This window comes from Oncorhynchus nerka, unplaced genomic scaffold (genome assembly GCF_034236695.1).
Source record: "Oncorhynchus nerka isolate Pitt River unplaced genomic scaffold, Oner_Uvic_2.0 unplaced_scaffold_1288, whole genome shotgun sequence".
NCBI lineage: Eukaryota > Metazoa > Chordata > Actinopteri > Salmoniformes > Salmonidae > Oncorhynchus > Oncorhynchus nerka.
In genome coordinates, this window is record NW_027040054.1 from 24,216 (window position 1) to 32,449 (window position 8,234).

Below are 8,234 nucleotides of genomic sequence, written 5' to 3' on the forward strand. Positions count from 1 at the left end.
AGAGGGGTTCACATACAGTTCATAGGTCAATTATAATGTATACATTTAGACCAAAAACAAAACATGTACAGTCCACTTCTTAAATTAGTGCTTTTTTTGTTATCCACCCTCTGGTATATATATATACACTGATATATATATATATATATATATATATATATATATATATATATATATATATATATATATATATATATATAGATATATACCAAACACACACACAGTAAATACTATGTTATGGTTCACTCTTAGTTTTCCTTATCTCCACTCTGCTTCTGTGGAATATCCTTGTTGATCCTCTTGGTTATCTTGATCCATCCACCTGTATTCCTTGTTAGTCAGTCTGACCCCTTCGTCACGTTGTTTTTTCCTGTAATCTAATTTCATGACTGAAGATGCAGAATTTTCTGCCAGGTCCCTTCTAGTAGGGTACAACAGACTCGTTAAAACTTCGACCACACGCCCTCTAGACGGACTACATGCCCTCTATCGAATCAAAACGAAAGTTAGAAAAGAATGCTAGACATTTTATAGAATATATCATACCTAGTTTGTGACAAACGGTGAATGAATGATTAATTGTTACTTTTTAAATGGCTTTTGGATGTCTGAATGTGTGAATATAAAGTCAATTTACCCTCGGTCGTTATCTCTGGGTGGAGGGCGCACAGGCTGCAACGCAGCTTCCAGCGTTTCTACGTGAATATAATAAATCACTGTCTCGTATATTAAGTTACTGACAAACAAGTTTCACTTTCTCTTAAATACTTACCGCGATCCAGTCGTGGTGGTTTCGCAAGCCAATTTAACCGTTTCCGATGTTACTGCTATACGGTGTAAAAAATAAAAAAAAATAAAGCAAAAGAGAAAATGTATATTTTTTAAAACATTCTCTGTCGCCGTCGGAGCATGTGCCAGTGTATGCGCTTTCCCCAGTGATTGCCTGGATGCGCTCGACCATTTGGGAGAGCTCCGACGTGCCCCCCTCCCGGTGCCTTAATGCTGTGGTTATGTAGGGCCATTCGTTTTCTTTGAGGTTTAAGGTCAGACAATGTCTTTCTCACATCAGCCACAGTTCTGTCTTGCTACCTCGTTCACTGCAGCTCCCACGCTACCTGTTGTGGTTTTGGAATGTCTGATGAATGGCTGTTGAATGTGTGAATGTAAAACCAACTTTACCTCGGTGGGATAAAGTGCGTGACGCTCCCAAATCAGCAGGTACCAGGAGTGAAGGGGAATGTTTGACCACAGGTGTCGAGGGTCCATCCACATTTGTGTCCATGTCCTGTGTTGACCGCCTAAGTCCTGCAAACCCAGAACGAGTTGAACACATCGGTTGGGCAGATTGTGACTGAACTCGGAAGAATACGCAGGGCTTTGATTAATTTACATAATGCAATTGTTCAACGTTTGAGTTGTGGGTAGACCCTGGCCACATTGAGTAGTTGCATACGGGCATCGCAGATCTGAATATTCAATGAATGGAAATTCTTCCTGTTAACGTCCACATGTACATCTACATGCGGTGAGCGTAAGGCAATATGCGTGCAGGCAACTGCACCGATGACCCATGGGAAATTAAATGAGCGGACAAACTCGACTTTGACGCGCGCCTGTTCGTCGGCTGTAAATGGGAAACTAATATATCTCGTGGACAATATGTGTAGAATCGCCTCGATCACTTGCGGCAGGATGCTGGCTGAATGATGGCTGTGATATACCCGACCTGTCACTCACATAAAGTCATTCCGGTCTCTGAAAACTCTCTTCCTTCTAAAAGCACGGTTTTCAATGTCTTCCACTAAAACAAGAACAGCCATGGTTATGTTTTCTAATTTGACACACTATTTATAGAACACTGCATCCTGTTTTTAATTCAACACACTTTGTGTCTGGCAATTAATTCCTCACACTGATAATTCCTAACAAATTGTTCATAAAGCTAATACAAAAAGTTCACCACAGGCTTGGATGCATATGCTCCCAAACTGCAATACCCCTTACATAACCAGCAGGAAAATCACTTCAAGTCCAGACTTTGCGCAGAGATAAGATCATTTCCATGTCAAAGTAAGGTTTTATAAATGACTACTTATACAGTGGTTTTCTGCATAAGTCCGTTTTATAAATGAGGCCCCTGAAGTGCTGGTACTGCCTGATCTGTGGCAGTGGCCTGAAGTATGGAGTCAGGTGTTGGTACCAGCCATAGCTTTCCACCAGCACCATACCATCCTCCAATCCAACCAGCTGTGAGATGTTGACCCTTGTCACAGTGCTGTCTTTCACAACACCAGCAATCTCAGACAAAGTGTTGACTCTGGTCTTTCTGAAGCGCTGCTTGATGAGGCCGAAGCACCAGTCGGGGGGATAAACTTGGTGTGGCCTGTGAATTTGATTGTATTTGTATTTATTTAACCTTTATTTAACTAGGAAAGTCAGTTAAGAACAAATTCTTATTTACAATGACGGCCTACCAAAAGGCAAAAGGCCTCCTGCGAGGACGGGAAGCTAAAAATAATCAAATCAAAATGTAGGACAAAACACATCGACAAGAGAGACAGCACTACATGAAGAGAAACCTAAGACAACAACATAGCATGGCAGCAACACATGACAACACAGCATGGTAGCAACACAACACGGCAACAGCACAAATATGGTACAAACATTATAAGGCATAGACAACAGCACAAAAGGCAAAAAAAAAGTAGAGACAACAAAGAAGTGAAGGTCAAGACTGTATTGGAGCTTGTGTATGGTCTGCCAGTCACAATATCAGAACACAAAAGTGTTCTTGTTTTGGCCACTGCAGTTATCACAATTCAGGTCCCACATGTTCCCCCAACTCCGTAGTTGGTGAAGAAATGGTGCATGTAGTTGATGACCTGGCTGCATAGTGTCAGAACGATAGTGCATCTGCAAACAACAAGAACATTAAGATAAATAACGCTGTTTATATAATAGCCCCAGATATGAGGTTTACATCTAATTGTTGCTTAAGATGAATGAGTGAGTATGTCAAATTGTGTAAACAGTATCAATTTGATTTTGGACTGTTTAATGAAGGAAAACTCAAAAAAGGAATTGGATTTGAACTAAATCAGAGGACCGTCCCTGAGCCCAGTTAGGGTCAGGCATCCTGGGACAGCCCTTTTCTGCCATTCCGAATAAAACCCCCACTCGGGTTTTCGATCAGCAGACCGAGTTTACCTCAATTACGAGATGGCTAAAGGTTGCAGACCATGTTTTTCTAAATGACCGCCAGACAGGAAAACCACAAATACATGCTAATCATCAGCAGCATGACCGCCAGACATGAAAACCACAAATACATGCTAATCATCAGCATGACCGCCAGACAGGAAAAACCACAAATACATGCTAATCATCATCGGCATGACCGCCAGACATGAAAACCACAAATACATGCTAATCAGCAGCATGACCGCCAGACATGAAAACCACAAATACATGCTAATCATCAGCATGACCGCCAGACAGGAAAAACCACAAATACATGCTAATCATCATCGGCATGACCGCCAGACATGAAAACCACAAATACATGCTAATCAGCAGCATGACCGCCAGACATGAAAACCACAAATACATGCTAATCATCAGCATGACCTGTTCACCGGACGTGCTACCCTGTCCCGGACCCTGACCTGTTCACCGGACGTGCTACCCTGTCCCGGACCCTGACCTGTTCACCGGACGTGCTACCCTGTCCCAGACCCTGACCTGTTCACCGGACGTGCTGCCCTGTCCCGGACCCTGACCTGTTCACCGGACGTGCTACCCTGTCCCCGGACCCTGACCTGTTCACCGGACGTGCTACCCTGTCCCGGACCCTGACCTGTTCACGGACGTGCTACCCTGTCCCAGAACCCTGACCTGTCCACCGGACGTGCTACCCTGTCCCCGGACCCTGACCTGTTCACGGACGTGCTACCCTGTCCCGGACCCTGACCTGTTCACCGGAAGTGCTACCCTGTCCCAGACCCTGACCTGTTCACCCTGTCCCGGACCCTGACCTGTTCACGTGCTACCCTGTCCCAGACCCTGACCTGTTCATCGGGCGTGCTACCCTGTCCCAGACCCTGACCTGTTCACGGACGTGCTACCCCTGTCCCGGACCCTGACCTGTTCACCGGACGTGCTACCCTGTCCCGGACCCTGACCTGTTCACCGGACGTGCTACCCTGTCCCGGACCCTGACCTGTTCACCGGACGTGCTACCCTGTCCCAGACCCTGACCTGTTCACCGGACGTGCTACCCTGTCCCAGACCCTGACCTGTTCACCGGACGTGCTACCCTGTCCCAGACCCTGACCTGTTCACCGGACGTGCTGCCCTGTCCCAGACCTGCAGTTTTCGACTCTCTCTCTACCGCATCTGCTGTTTCTAACTCTGAATGATCGGCTGAAAAAGCCAACTGACATTTACTCCTGAGGTGCTGACCTTTGCATCCTCTAAAACCACTGTGATTATTATTATTTGACCCTGCTGGTCATCTATGAACGTTTGAACATCTTGGCAAGGTACTGTTATAATGTCAACCCGGCACAGCCAGAAGAGGACTGGCCACCCCTCAGTGTCACGATCGTTTGTAGAAACGGATCAAGGAGCAGCGTACATAGACTTCAGCATGTTTAATCAAATGAAACTCACAAAAACAATAACCGATACCTGACGCTCAAGCAGTGCTCACAGGCAACTACACAGAACACAATATCCCATAAACACAGCTGGGAACAAACACTACTTAAATATGATCCACAATTAGAGACAACGAATACCAACTGCCTCTAATTGGGAATCATACAAATCACCAACATAGAAACATGAAAACTAGAACACCCACATAGAAATGATAAACTAGACTAACCCCACCAGTCACACCCTGACCGACTCCGCCGTAGAAAGTAAGGACTCTCTATGGTCAGGACGTGACACTCAGAGCCTGGTTCCTCTCTAGGTTTCTTCCTAGGTTCTGGCCTTTCTAGGGAGTTTTTCCTAGCCACCGTGCTTCTACACCTGCATTTCTTGCTGTTTGGGGTTTTAGGTTGGGTTTCTGTACAGCACTTTGTGACATTGGCTGATGTAAAAAGGGCTTTATAAATACATTTGATTGACTGATTGATTGAGTGACGTTAATCAGGTGTCATGACGTTGGCCTGTTGGGGAGGTTTATGACCCCCATAAATACCTTTCCCCTTTTTCTCTCTCTACTCTATAGAGTTGTAAAGCCTTTGTAACATAGAGAGTTTGTTAACATCGAAAGGTGGGAAATGGAACCATACTTGGTAATCCAACCAGTTGAAAATATGCGTTGGTACTTAATGAATACGATCTCAGATCAGCTGATGTCTGAGACATTACAACTAATGACAGGATGACATAAACTGTATCTTGGAAAGCCGTCACTGTAACAGCAGATTTCCTCCTCTTCGTCTGAAGAGGAGTACGGATCGGACCAAGATGCGGCGTGGTAAGTGTTCATGGCGAATTTTAATAAGAGAAGCCTGAACACTATGAAATACAAAACAATAAACGATAACCTGAAATAAACCAAACAGTACCGTGTGGTGACAAGCACAGACACTGAAACAAACACCCACAAACCAACAGTGCTACCTAAGTATGATTCTCAATCAGAGACTACTAACGACACCTGCCTCTGATTGAGAACCATACCAGGCCGAAACAGAAACCAAACATAGAAACACAAAACATAGACTGCCCACCCTAACTCACGCCCTGACCATACTAAATAAAGACAAAACTAAGGAAAATAAAGGTCAGAACGTGACAGACACATTCTGTGGGGCTGTGGTGTGGGGGGCTGTGCTTTGGCAAAGTGGGTGGGTTATATCCTTCCTGTTTGGCCCTGTCCGGGGTGTCATCGGATGGGGCCACAGTGTCTCCTGACCCCTCCTGTCTCAGCCTCCAGTAGTTTATGAGTCGGGGGGCTAGGGTCAGTTTGTTATATCTGGAGTACTTCTCCTGTCCTATCCGGTGTCCTGTGTGAATTTAAGTATGCTCTCTCTAATTCTCTCTCCCCTCTTTCTCTCTCTCTCTCTCTCTCTCGGAGGACCTGAGCCCTAGGACCATGCCACAGGACTACCTGACATGATGACTCCTTGTTGTCTCCAGTCCACCTGGCCGTGCTGCTGCTCCAGTTTCAACTGTTCTGCCTGTGATTATTATTATTTGACCATGCTGGTCATTTATGAACATTTGAACATCTTGGCCATGCTCTGTTATATTCTCCACCGGCACAGCCAGAAGAGGACTGGCCACCCCACATAGCCTGGTTCCTCTCTAGGTTTCTTTCTAGGTTCTGGCCTTTCTAGGGAGTTTTTCCTAGCCACCGTGCTTCTACACCTGCATCGCTTGCTGTTTGGGGTTTTAGGCTGGGTTTCTGTACAGCACTTTGAGATATCAGCTGATGTACGAAGGGCTATATAAATACATTTGATTTGATTCTAGTTATCAGATTCACATGGAATTGTTGTGCAATTTAAATGTTTAAATATGAAACCATTTGTAAAAAGATCAAATGTAAGTTTAGCTTTTAAATGAGAGAACAGTTTGTCATAGAGAAATAATTCATATTAATTACAGATAAAGTATTTTATAGAATAGCATGTCATATTACTTATTCGGCAGAGCCAAAGACACACGACACAGGTTTAATCTGTTATCCTCACGTTAACCAGGTTTAATATGTTGCTTCCCAAAAGCCTTTGAGTTCATTTCCTCCTGAATCCAGGAAGATACGGGACACAAGTGTTTTAATCCTCTGAATCATTATGATACAGCAGTCAGTCTCATTGACCTGTCCTTCCCCTGGGATCAGAAATAGAGATAAATCCTCATAAAATAAATCTAATAATAATAACTTGAATGACTTCCAGGTGGCTCTGACAGATTGTGCCACGTGAGCAATGTGAATAAATGTCCTCTATTTGGAACACAATGATAGGTGGATGTTTTCCCTTTTGAAAAATCAAAAGAAGACGACCTTTGTGTCTACAGTGGGGATGAAGATGACCTGTGTGTCTACAGTGAGGATGAAGACGACCTGTGTGTCTACAGTGGGGATGAAGACGACCTGTGTGTCTACAGTGGGGATGAAGACGACCTGTGTGTCTACAGTGAGGATGAAGACGACCTGTGTGTCTACAGTGAGGATGAAGACGACCTGTGTGTCTACAGTGAGGATGAAGCGACCTGTGTGTCTACAGGGGGGATGAAGACGACCTGTGTGTCTACAGGGGGGATGAAGACGACCTGTGTGTCTACAGTGAGGATGAAGACGACCTGTGTGTCTACAGTGGGGATGAAGATGACCTGTGTGTCTACAGGGGGGATGAAGACGACCTGTGTGTCTACAGTGGGGATGAAGACGACCTGTGTGTCTACAGTGGGGATGAAGACGACCTGTGTGTCTACAGTGGGGATGAAGACGACCTGTGTGTCTACAGGGGGGATGAAGATGACCTGTGTGTCTACAGTGGGGATGAAGACGACCTGTGTGTCTACAGTGGGGATGAAGACGACCTGTGTGTCTACAGTGAGGATGTTGTTAGCTGTATCAGAACACGAAGTCGTAGGATAAGCTGCTTTTCTGTTATAAAATAATCAAGATGGAGTCAGAGAGAAGCCTCTTTCTCATTTGACAACCTGAGTTGACCTGCGCTATGAATTCAACCTCTTTATCTCCCTGCGTTCTATTTCACTAAACAGTTTGTCTTGAATTTAGCAGAATACAATTAATCTGATAAAACCAGATGCCACCAGATCAGAAGTAAATATAAAGACATATACTCCTCCTACTTGACCCAAGTGTTTCACATCCGATGGTCAAAGTCTGAGAAATAGACTGTGATTTCAAATCAAATCAAATTTTATTAGTCACAGACGCCGAATACAACAGGTGTAGCTTACAGTGAAATGCTTACTTGAGAGCAACTAACCAACAGTGCAGTTTAAAAAAGTAAGAGATAAAAGTAACAAGTAATTAAAGAGCAGCAGTAAAATAACAATAGCGAGACTATATACAGGGAGGTACCGGTACAGAGTCACTGTGCGGGGGGCACTGGTTAGTTGAGGTAGTATGTACATGTAGGTAGAGTTATTAAAGTGACTATGCATAGATGATAACAGAGAGTACCCATGGTGTAAAGGTGGGGTGGGGGGGGAAGGGGCACTACAAATAGTCTGGG

General features: G+C 44.6%; 1 long non-coding RNA gene across 2 annotated transcripts; it reads right to left on the bottom strand.

Moving 5' to 3' along the window:
• Positions 1-207: 207 nt before the first annotated feature.
• LOC135568973 (uncharacterized) lies at positions 208-1,690 on the bottom strand. 2 transcript variants are annotated; one of them, XR_010462777.1, is made up of 4 exons: positions 1,180-1,690; positions 773-827; positions 638-695; positions 208-421 (listed from the first exon to the last, which is right to left on the bottom strand). It is a non-coding gene; the product is annotated as an uncharacterized LOC135568973 (long non-coding RNA). The 2 variants fall into 2 exon arrangements; XR_010462776.1 differs by having other exon boundaries at positions 208-695.
• Between the last annotated feature and the right edge of the window lie 6,544 nt (positions 1,691-8,234).